Source organism: Pholcus phalangioides, unplaced genomic scaffold, assembly GCF_987345545.1.
Source record: "Pholcus phalangioides strain wild (caught in Gottingen) unplaced genomic scaffold, Ppha-v1.0 ptg000016l_1, whole genome shotgun sequence".
Classification (NCBI taxonomy): domain Eukaryota; kingdom Metazoa; phylum Arthropoda; class Arachnida; order Araneae; family Pholcidae; genus Pholcus; species Pholcus phalangioides.
Genome location: NW_028301609.1, coordinates 15,655,196 through 15,668,130, shown reverse-complemented (window position 1 = coordinate 15,668,130; position 12,935 = coordinate 15,655,196). Strand labels below are relative to the sequence as shown.

Below are 12,935 nucleotides of genomic sequence, written 5' to 3'. Positions count from 1 at the left end.
TCGTTATCGTACTCCCAAGGTTTTTAACATTCATTGTGGACCTTTTCGAATCCTCTTCCAAGTCGTGGGACAGTTCAAGACCACCGTGGCACATTCCCAGATGCCACAAGGGACCAGTGGCACTGTTCCAGCTCATTGAATTAAGTGGCCCACGACATATATTCAAATCAGTGAAGAGTGACACACTCTCTAAAACGTAGAACATCCTTGATATAGAACAATATCGTATCTATATGGTTTTTTTTTTATTTGTTTTTCGCCCTCAAAACTTTGTCACTTGATTTTTTTACTTCACTAATCGCACACAACCCCGTTCTGTCACCACGAAAGAATTGGTGTCACTTGCAACATTTTATCTACCAACTTTCATTTTTTATTTCTTGTTTATTAGCTGAGAATGTTACTTATCCCTGCATCAGATTTTATACCAAAGGCTCTGTAACAAGGGGTGCACCGGCCCTCAAAGGTTCTACGTGGCCCGTGAAAAGAATTCCGAAATAAAAAATCAATTCATGCAACACGATATGTATAAGCTCAGGTTGACTATATTTGCTTTTGCAAAATATGGGTAATTGTAATCCCTACGTAAAAATACTGGACGTCAACAATTATCATAAAGAAAACGTCGAAAAGTGAGGAAAAAGTTGTAATTTATCTCACTAATATCATTAAAACTATATTTTTCTGGGGAGCAAGTTTTTTGCACAGCGTACAACGTGAACCGCTCAGCGTGCCAACCGTCCACTTACAAATAGGAAAAGTAGCATGACTTTTCCTACAGAGCACAACGCGCCTCACTCCAGCGCTTTAGGCTGGGCTGATTAGCAGACTGATTTTGGAGAAGTGAAATGCGTTCTATGCCACGTTTTTCACCGATCTACTCTGAATTTCTGTTGCATTTAGTGTGTTTTTATTGCACAAAATGACAAAAAATACGAGGATATCCAGATGAGAGGACAGCTGATGCGCCACGCTAGGGAAAACACAAACACGTCGTAGCTTTGATAAAGTTACACGTTTCTGCCGACGCGAAACGGTCCTATTCAGTTCACGCAACTTGCTCATGAGAAAACATGGCTTTAAAAATCATCAAAAGCTGAAAATAAAGCGCTACTGCTTATCACAGTGGATTAACATGTAATTCACAAAGTTGACGTTTAGGTTGATAAATCAACTTGAGATGATTATGCATCTGACTTATAATTATTTAGAGTCATAATTATCGCAATGTAATTGATAAGCAATTGAAATAATCTTGGTCCTTTATTTAAAAAAATTAAAAAAATTCAAGTTTGATTCGTAGAAAATACAAGAAATACATTTTTATAAGAAAATTTGGAGCAACCAAAATTGTAGGGAAATACGGCAATACCAATAAAATACGCGTCATTTGGTCATACTATATATAGATCAGTTTGTGACCCGTGAGTAGTGGAAATGTCGCATACCCCCCTAGGAATAAAAAAGATTATACAGTGCTCTATGATCACTGAACCAAACTGGAAGTTTGTTTCTTTTCAATAAGGATTTTGATACAGTGAAACTGATACAAGGCTCACCGCCAAAGGGAAGTTTGCAACCAGACATTTTTTCGAATCACAAAGGAAATAGTTATATATTTCGAAAGTAATATAGTAAAACCCTGTCTTCTGTGGACACTGTAGGACAAAAAAAATCCGTCCGTAAAAGTGGGTTGACCGTTAATTAGGAATTTCAAATGAATACTTTTATTATACAAGGGGAAATTATTATTTGTCCGTAAAACGGAAATGACCACATCTGAGGGGTGTCCGTTAAGAGGGGGTTTTACTGTATTACTTCGATACATTTAATCTATGTGTGATTTTCGAGGCTTTGCACGTCTTCGGTAAGGCTCTGTATAAGCAGTTCAATTCGAAATAGAATTTCTCGAATGATGTTTTTCCGGTTTTCAGTACGTGTCGTTAACTATGAAAAAATTGCCTGCTGGAAGAAAAAAATTGAGCATTTAAGAGTTGAACTGAGCAAAAACATTTGCTCATTTTTACGTGTACCACAAGTCATCAAAAAATTTTCATTAGCGTACGTACAGCGCTCATCTGAACGTGATGGGAGTGGTTCAAGCTTTATATCGCAAAAGCGGAAACCGATTTCGTGCATCCCTTGGTTAATACCATGGCTGGGAATCGATTGAAATTTTTAACTGGTTAATCAAAAATTTGTAACTGGTTAATTAAAAATTTCTAACTGGTTAATTAAAAAAATTTTAATCGATTAATTGACTTTTAATCGAATATTTCAAATGCTATTCATTCATATCGAACGGAGTATAGGTGACTATATAACATTAATTGAAGCTATAAAAATACATTCTATTCATTTTTCACGTATTTATTCACTAAATGGATGTAAAAAAATAGATAAATTAAGGCCACCCTCTTTTGAAGGTATTTAATATCGTCCCCCCCCTTACGCTAGAAACATGAATGTGTTAATTTCAAGAGCTTGAAAAACGACGTTAGAATGTTCTCCTAAAATGATTTGTAAAATATGTTTCAATAGTGGTATAATTTGCTTTCCTGGCGAAACTTAGATAGCAAAGTAAGTGATCCAACCAGTTGATAATAAAGTGAAAATTTACGCATTCATGTTTCTGGCATAAGCGGGACGATATACTTGTCATATCCTGGAATTTCTAAACTTGGATATTGTCGTTTTTCTTGATGAATCATTTTAAAAATCATCACTAGTTTTCGTTGAATCGACTTGAGTTTGTGCCAAGTCGAAAAATTTGATCAAAATATTGATTCAAATATTTTTAAATATGGTCATTTATCAGGAATGTTATGACATCCATATTTGTTATGGGCATCTTTTCTCAGCCACTTCGTTGGGCATTTTGCCTGTTGTGGCATTGTATTTGTATAGGAACATAATTTAAGACATCTTATCGGTTCAGTCAAATAAATCAAGTTTTGATTGACTGGATACGATTGATCTAGTCGATTAACTCAACTAAGATTTTTAACTGCGATTAACAATTAATCGATTGATCGGATTAGCCTTAGTCAATATAATTTAATAGCTGGGATTTCAGAATAACTTCGAGTACCACCTCATCGTCCTTAGCAAGAAGTTAGTCCTTGAGCTATATTTTTACATCTTAACTGTTGACAAGAAAAAAATTTGCTTGCCTTATGAATCAGCACTCTCTAACTTCGAACTAAAAAATCTCTGAGGATTAGCAGGTGGTACATGCCTTATAAATATTTAATATATAGTTTCCAGTATATATACATATATATATATATGGAATTCAAATGGAGGTAATGATCGACGAATAGTGCAGTTTGAATTCTAGTAAGCTCATCATGGTCTAAGCATGGTGAAGAATATATATCAGCCAGAAATTGCATTGCGCACCAGATAGACGACGAGATTCTACGTGAAACGAGCTGATACGGTTCGACGTGACTGGATGCTAGTGAACACGTGAATGGCATATATCTTTACTGGTGGCTTCTAGACCTATTAGCACTAATGAATGTTTATTCGTGAGCAAAATTTAGGGTTGCCAGACGTTCTCATTTTCAGTCTCATTTCAAAGGTTCTCATAGTTTTTAAGGATTTCACTTTTCCCCTCATTTTCAGGTTTTCAGAACTATTTCACTGTAGAGCCAATATCTATCTATCTGTGTTCGTTCTTTTATTAATATAAGCACGAAGGAGGCCAGTTTGTGAATTGGACGGCCATTTCACGTAAATTTCGCTGCAAATTGACTAGCCAATGTCTGATCTTTTCTTTATTTCGGAGTTTCGCAAGACAGTTCGCAAAAGGGCTTGGAGTGATCAGCCAAAGTCGGAAGAAAAAAGACATGATACCAAATTTATTTATTTTTTATTTATTATCATCACTTGTTGCTACAAGGTTTTTTTTTGGTTCCACGGGCATGCCACAGACAAACCAAACGCTATAGATATGACGCCTACCGGACCATCTTAAATCACTTCGCGAAATGACCGGATAAAGTAGAAAAACAATAATCGCTTCAATAACCGGATTTTGGCCACACCTCACGGCCAATTAACAAGCTGGCCGGACTTCGGACTTGGGTCGTAGCATGTATATTTCCTCGCTTTTTGATCAATCACCATCGAAACACAATTGTTTCCAAACAGAGCAGATGCTATAATAGTTACGATCTCACCTGCACCAGGCTAGCATGAAAAGTATACTGTTCGAAAAACGGCTCCGATAGAAGAAAACCCGTCTTGATATTACCATTGTCCGGCTCAACATCAGCTAATACCAGTCACGGGAGAGGCTAACCTCTTTCCTTCGGAAATAAACAAAATTAGGTATGGAATGTTATAAAAAACACTTGATATCCTGTTTCTTATTAAACTCTCTCGATGAGAAGCTCCCTTCAAAAGAAACATAGAGCAAATCGTAAGGCTGTAAGATCTCTCAGAAACATCAATAAATGTAACAATAGACGAGGTCCTCCATGGCCAAACAAAAACCATGCTCCAGGCACACAATAATAAATGGCTGTTAAAAGTGACCAGGTGCTCTGACTCATTCATTTTACGACCCGATTTTCTTTTCTCCTTTTTTTCTGTTCTTACTCATAAATGACTGCCACATATGCTAGAAAAGTAACGTCTCGATGTGTTTCAATTTCAAAACCATTGTAACAATCTTCTCTATAATAATATATATTTCTGTCATGTAAAGCGAGGTCCATTCTGACTAAATCAATTGTTGTAAACATAAAATGGTTGATAGCAACCATCGATTTGAAGTCCGAATGTAAAACTGGGTCATTTTTACGAAACTGGACAAAAAATAAATAAATATCAACCAAAAACTCAAAAAAATTCTCAGGGGCAAGTCTGATAAACGAAATGTAGTCAGCAGCTAAGTTTGTTTAAAATTTATGGTGAAAAATGTTGATTCAAGTTCATAATAATGTTAAGAGATAGACAAAATGCGATGTCAGATTTGCCTATTTTAGCACTGATTTGATAATTGCTTAATACTCGCTACATGTTTCATATATTTTGGTAGTTTATTCCCAACTTGGACAAAAGCGCTGATACTCTGAATATTTTTTTTTCTAATGTATTTTTATTCCTCTTCTTTTATTTGTTTCTTTCGCTCCTTTTTCGGTCAATTTCATGGGGACAACAGATTTCTAATTTGCATTTGTTTCGCTAGAGCACAAGAGACACTCTCAAAGCAAAAATCTTCGGATTAAACATCACTGCCGCTTGATGTTTCAGTCAAGAAATCTGTATTTGTTTTTATTTTATAATCTCTAAACTTTCTTTCTGATTACCTAATGCCAAGAGAAACACATTTTTATATATTTCTCAAAACTGATGTAAAAAAACTATGCATATTGTGTGTGAAAACTAGTTTTTCAGAAATAATATAATTCTCTGAAACATGAAGAGTAAATTGAAAGTAATTTTCGATTACGTATTTCTCACAAAGAAAACGTAGCCAGGGGAATGACATTTAGTAGAAACACTCGCCTCTTTTTTCACTGAATAAATATTACTTGTGAATTAATTTACTTAATTCTAATTGATTCAAAAGGAAGTTCTAGTGATAGCTACATTCTTCTTAACCATTTCACTGATATATATATCGAATATATATATATACACATAAAATTTGGAAAATGAACAGCTAGGAGGAAAGACGCTTCATTCTCTTGGCAGTGGTGCTCTCAAGCACACAACGTGGTTTCCTTATACTTTTTCAAATAAAGGAATTTACTTTTTAGCTCGTTTAGCTCGTTCATGCCTCTGAGCAACTTCAAAACATTCGATGTTTACTAGTGAACTGTTCATGAACTTTCTCTAATTACCAGCTGAATTGCTCAAATGTCACCCATTTCTTGAAAAGCCAAGCAAGAACGACTTTTGAACATTGCAGTTTGGAGAGAAATGTCATGTGGGGGGGGGGGGAACATACTGCTCTGTATTCTTTAATAACAATAGAAAAATAAGTTCGAAAACAATAAATGATATTTTTGAACTATTAAAATCTTGCAAATCATATAAAAACAATGTGTTTCCTGAATTTCATTATCCCATATTTCTTTTAAATATTGACAATATTTTTTTGTCATATCAGAGGTACCCCGCATTTGCTTAATTTGACGTCTCAAAAATTTTCTTGTCGAGATATTTCAATGCTTGTTGATTAAAGGGTTAAGAAATGAAAATTTATTCAAAAAACTTTTAAAAATCTATTGACGAAAAAATTATGGTTACAAAAATGATGTAAATAGTCATTACCTATCATTTATTATGAGATATTTTTCCTGTAAACAACAGCCGTATTCACATCTTCCTTTAAATCTCCCTGTAAAACGACAAACTCGGCACGTTGGCTCGGCAACAGTGCCAAGAGAAGTGTAAAGATCCCGCGAGAATCGTCGAGATTTTTGTGGTAGGTTTATTTTGCTTATATAGGGCACCTTCAGAAGAAAAACATAAGCAGTTTGTCGAATTTTATTTGGAAGACCAGATATCTCTCTTATTTTTGTCGTTTGCTCTCTGTTTTTAGCGTGTTCCGTCAAAATCGCTGCTTGTGAATACGTGTAACTAGCTGTACTGTAAAATAAAACTGTGTTGTTTGTGAAATTGCTTCGTGCTTTGCCATCTCGAATGCTCATGAAAGACATTATCCGGAACGTTATAAATGGAATGGCAACTTGTCAGAAAAACGGGTATATGAACAGAAAGTGACGGGACAGGGAAAAAGGTTCTGCGCCAAATATATTTAATGTAAACTACTGAGGACAAAAGTTAGGCCAAACTCGAAAGTATAAAATCACAAAAATTCAGAGCTGGTATAACCCTACTATAAAACCTCTTGATGAATCAAATTTTCATTTGCCACAAACTGTAAGTTTATACGGAGGAAAAATTCATTTAATCATTGCATACCTCCTACCAGATGCTGTTTTCACAGACTGGAAGACGGAGGATGGTACTTGAGGGGAAAATGTCCCAAGATGGCGTTTTCAAAAATTTTTGAAAAAATTGCCACTGATTCTACTCATTCAAATATGATCAGAAATATAAAGAAATCGGGTGGAATTATTACGGGTCACTCAGAAACCATTGTATATACACTATATTAATATTTTGAACGCCAATATACAATATAGGCCAAGAACGAATTTAAAAATCCCGCAACCCTAGAATGTTAGTGACGTCATTCAATCAATACAGGATTAGGTACAGCACAGGCAAAGAAAGAGGGGGGAAAGAATTAACTAGTTTCTAATACAGAGAAGCTGATGGAAAGAAAGTGAAAAGAAGTTTTCATAGATATATCGACACGAAGCGCTGGAGGTGATGAGTAGCCGACTGTTATCATTTTTAACAATTTTTTGGTGGCTTCAATAATTGCAATCCGCCGCTAATTGTTTGCTTTTTATGTGTTTCTGGGTGAGATGAATGCACTTTAATTTTTTCATAATTTTTTGAGGATGGTAACTTGGGACCCTTTCCTTGTTAAATGCAACTAAAAACAATGCAAACAACTTTAAGGGTGACAGCTGTGTTGGAAAATTCGATTTGCTGCCTTCCTCCACCTGTCAAAATTTGTTGCGATTGGTGAGGATGAACCTCTTTTTTAGTTCTAAGAACATACACATAATTGCCAGGAACAACCAGAAGAAATGGCAACAGAAAGAGATTATCTCTCTCTCTCGTCTCGTCGAACATTTGGTTCCTGTCCAGCTGCCGTTATGTTAATTTCTTACCGAATCGTCGCTTTTGCAATCGATTGGTTCTTTCTTTCTGCAGCTGGCTTTGGAATGAGTACATGCGTATAATATATTCATGAGTCGAGTTCATTGAAAATCGAGAGGAAAGAGATATACACACCGTCCATTTAATGGGAGGTTGGGAGGATAGGTACCTGGATCTTTACGCTTACGTCGGCTTTGTGCAACCTTAGCGTTGTTCACATCATTAGGAAGAACAGGAGGACATTATATCAAAGGGTAGCTTTTAAATCGATTCGATTCGTGTCTGATTTCACGCACGAACCTTGGTGAAGTTATTACGCTTCGATACGAGTCGGAATCAGATTCTGTGATCGGACAAAATCGTATTCGCGCTTTGTCTCAGAGCTGAGCTGAATTAGTTAATGATTCAAGTCAGAAGACATCATCTTGAGGAAATAATCCATTAGAAGGAAATCTGGAAGAGCGACCCTAGCCATCTTATGGAATGAAAACTTTAGTTGAGAATAAAAGAATCAGTTGAAAAGATTATTAAATGATTTCTTGAAGACGAAACCACACCAAAGATGCTTGTCACTGACCATGAATCGTACTTCACTGTTCTGAATTCTTTTTCATCTCTAATAAGAAATGAAAATTGAATATTATCATCCAGGAAACTGCTAGAATTTTCTTCACTTTCTGCCAGTAAGAAAGATTCAAAACTGACATCCCATTGTTTAATCAAATAAGCATATTTTAAAATTGTTGAAAAATGCGTTGTTTTAATTGGATGAACAAGATGTAATTTTCGAAACTTGTTTTGACCGGATGTGCGTGTTGTGTGTGTGTGTCTATACATTGTCGAAAATTATCTTTCCCGGATGTGTCTCCACATTGTCGAAAGTGGTTTTGACCGGACGAGTCTCCACATTGTTTCAAATTTGTTTTAAATTGTATTGATCAAAAAATACTTGTTTCGACGTGATTAAAAATGTATTGTTTTAGTAGGATACGTGTCTTCATATTGTTGGAAAATATATTGTTCTAAAGATACACACGTTTTCCACGAGGTTGAAGTTTTCATTTATTGTAGCATACGTGTCTCCACATATTGAAAAAAAATGTATTATTTGCAGGATGCTGGTTTTATAAAAGTTTTTTTTTTTACCCATTTTTACCACGATACGTTTTTTAAAAGTTTTGAAAAAAAAACTATTTTATCTCTGATACATGTTTTAACAATTCGTAAAAAAAAATTCATAATTGGCAGGATAAGTGTTTCAACTTCCGGAAAATGTAAGATTTCTAGTAAGATGCATGTTTGGAGAATTGTTGAGAGAGGATACTTGGCACAAGGGCACCTTGTTGTTGAATAAATCAGGCATTTATTCAAGCAAATACAAATACAAAGGCGTTGCCAAGGTTTTAAAATGGCCGAATTGAATATTTTTTTACATTCCAATGCCAGTGCAATAGGATAGGACAGCGTTTCTCAATCTTTCCAGACTCCAGTGCCAATAAGGTGTGTCACACAATTCGACGGATCACTTGTGTCTCGTATTAGAAAACATTACCTTATTTTTAGTTGTTTTGAATGTTTTTTATACATTTCTCCCATTTTTTCAACGATGTTTATATGAATTTGTAATGTTTACTAAAATCATATATAAACAGCGTTTTCATAACTTATTATGGTAGTCATTGCTATGTATACAAATATTCATCTCACATATTTGTCGGGTTCAACGTTTTTTTCCCTCAATTTTTCAGCGATTTTAACAATAATTGGAAATTTCGCCGACTTATGGCAACGTTTTCGATGACAATTGGTGACGTCCCGTATTTAAGCTCCCAGTACCCCTTATTTTTTCAATCAAGCATGGTCATTCTCTCATTTGAATAGTTTTTCGTCGAATATATTTTTCTTTATTGCTATTTGTATCGGCCATTTACCCCCTCTGCAGTTTAGCAGTAATTAGCAAATTTATCGTAAATGCATTTTTGTCACCAATTAGTTATATCCCGTTTGTTTAGGATCACAACTTCATTAATGAGGTATGGTGAACTTAAGTATGAATATAGAATTTTTATTTGAACCCATATGTATATATTGCTAATGTCATATAAACAACAGTTGAATAATTTTTCATTCAGTTAGTTATCAAGTCTTCCTGCGAAGCACCTATGCCATCATCGCGGACCATAGGTTGAGAAACGCTGGGATAGGAGACTGGTTAAAGATTTAGATCACAATCAAGGTGGAGGAAAATAAGAAAAAGTAGCCAACAAGAGATCATCTTTCATATTCCCGCAATTATAGCTGATCGTGTGTTATTTTCTCAACATCTGCCGTTTTCAAAAAGTTCGAGAGTACAGTTTTCGAAGAACCAAATGGTCACAACAACAACAGAAAAAGAACGGCTTAGCCATTAACTGGGAAAATAATGGCATCATCTTGAAATTTGTCTCTTTCACTCCCGGCAAAAGTTGAAAATTATCTATTAATCATCATTTTACGAAAAGAAATTTAGAATATGTCAGACCCGCTGTGTGTGTGTGTGTGTGTGTGTGTGTGTGTATGTGTATGTGTATGTATATATATATATATATATATATATATATATATATATATATATATATATATATATAATGATTCACCCCCATAAAAACGTATTTAAAACATTTTTTTAGAAAATACCGATGTAAATGGGCACTATTAGCATTTTTTTTTTAATTGAAACAATCATCAAAACCGCAATTTAATTAAATAAAGTGGATTTTTAATCAGCTAAAAGGATTCATTAGGGGGTCAAAATATATACAGTTTTTCTTTATTTTAATGTTATTTATAAATAGATAGTCTTGCCTGAAAAGTTGAGTAGTTTTTTTTTTGTTTTTTTTTATTTTATTTCCCATTCCCTAGATTTGAATACGGTTTTATTATTCTCTGAACATGTAAAAGCTTCAGTAGCCTTGAATTTCAGTTTACTTTGAATTTTATTCCCCCATCCCCTCAGCTTCATGTGATTTTATAAATCTCTGAACCCCGTAAAATTTCAGCAGCTCTCAAAAAATGACACCGACAACAAATCAACTGTTTCTAGATAAAATAATACTGTACTTATATAGCTAATATAGTCGTAGTTAGTATTTGAATGACATTAAAGATATAATTTTTAAAATGCCAAAAAATTGAGAAAAGAAATTATTATTATTATTTTTACCGTATATTTGCCTTGTATTCCCAAATATACAGTTAATTATATTACTATACATACAGTGAAACCCCGCTACAGCAATATCGATACAACGATAAATCCGTCTACAACGATATATATATATTTTTCAAATATTTTTTTTTTTTGGAATTGCCTGCAGTCTAATGTTAAACTCTTCCCGATACAACGATATTGTTTTCCATGATAAATCCCTCTATAACGATGTTTTTAAGATTGTTTTTAAATCGCTACAACGCCATTTTTTAATGATTTGCTCTAAATCATTTTGAATTTGATTTTACTTTCGTCACTTGTTTTCGTTCTTCTGAGTTCGTCTTATTACATTGGTGTTTTGCACCTCACAAGATCACCTAAAGCGCTAAGTAATCGGTGTTGCTACTTTGTGTGTATCACAAGAAAGTGCAACGTGGTAAGCAACTTTACGAGGCAATGTATCTAACCGAATTTCATTAATCAAATAGTCAATTACAATTTTTTTGCGGTGAATAAATACATAAAAGCGCATGTTCTGATGGTACTAACAATGTCGATTTAGAAAAGTTGACAACAACAGCATAAATTTGATGAAATGTGATAATGTTGCCTCTTGATATAAAGATAATCCCTCTACAACGGTATTTTTCTTTGTCCGCAGTATAGCGTTATATCGAGGTTTTTCACTGTTTTATAACAATACGATGGGGGGGGGGGGAAAAACAAAGCCTGTCACACAGATAACATTATTCGACAATCTCAAACCGTTTCTTGAATGTCTGGATGAATGATGTCAAGTATCCTAAGAGATCGAAAGAGTAAAATTAAAATCGTAGAAAAATAATTTTTTTTAGAATTTTGAATGGCATCCATTGATAGTATATTTTTCCAACTGAAAGGAAAGCTATTTGTACGTATCGACCTCTCTGATATAAAGCAACGTAAAATATCCTTCAGCAAAAACACCGCTGTTTTTATTATTAATAAAAATTATTATTAGTATTATAGTAGTAAAAAGCTGGCAGTGGCCATTCACTCACCGTTAGCTCGATGCCATCGATTCCATGTGATGCCGTTTCCGATTGTTATCCGAAATAAAGTAAAAAAAAAATCTTTTTTTGAGATTTAAGACCAAATCGCTGATATTTTAACACTCGCTTTCTCTTAATTAGTCATTTCCACCAAAGGCACAGCATACCATAAAAGCACACACACACCAACAAAAACACAAGATCACGACGACTGGGGAACGTCTATGGTTGCGGCGGCTGCTGCAAAGCCGAGTCCATCAGGCCTTTCTTTCTAATATGAACAGGGTTGCAGCGGCGACGTGCGACCCCTTCGGTTTTATTAGTGCCAGAGAAAATACTCTTCCTTATACTTCTCCAATCGACGACGAAACACACAAGAGGCCAAAATATCTCGCCAAGTGACCTGAGTTGGCTTTTTTTTCCACTCGAACTTATCATTTTCCTACGTCTAGTTTTTGTGAATATAAAAAAATTCGTATAAAATACAATGAGTGTTACTGTCTGATTTCGTAGACACTTATAAAAACGAAAAAAAAAATTTTTTTTGACAGGCAACTACAAATCAAAATTTCAATCAAATCATTCCGTGATGGGAGTGATAAGGGGTGTCACGACCTCTGAAGCTTCGAAATGTTGATTTTTCAAAAATGGCTTTATAAAAAATTCCATTTAATTGCAAATCAAAATCTAAAAATTGCATGTCAATCGTTTAATTGTGGCCCTTCCGCAATAAAAAATAAAAGTAATCACTGTATGACAAGTTTTCAAGAAACAAATTCTGAACATGTTTTTCTCAGATCAAATTTCTGACGTTTCTGCAACCTATCCGTGAAAACTTTAAAGGAAAACTACTATGCACCAAACATTCTGAAATTTTGTAGAAATTTTCATTCAATATGAATTAGTAAAATAAATTTCCGATCTAGCAATTGACCAATAGAAATTATTTTGAAAAA

At 34.4% G+C, this 12,935-nt stretch overlaps 1 protein-coding gene across 1 annotated transcript in view; it reads right to left on the bottom strand.

Annotated features, from left to right (window-relative positions):
* The window catches only part of LOC149075138 (neurexin 1-like), a 181,907-nt gene extending 169,715 nt beyond the window's left edge, over nucleotides 1-12,192 (bottom strand). The window contains exon 1 of the mRNA XM_089245718.1: nucleotides 11,989-12,192. The gene's annotated coding sequence lies outside the window, so the exon portion shown is untranslated. The remainder of the gene's footprint in view (nucleotides 1-11,988) is intronic.
* Between the last annotated feature and the right edge of the window lie 743 nt (nucleotides 12,193-12,935).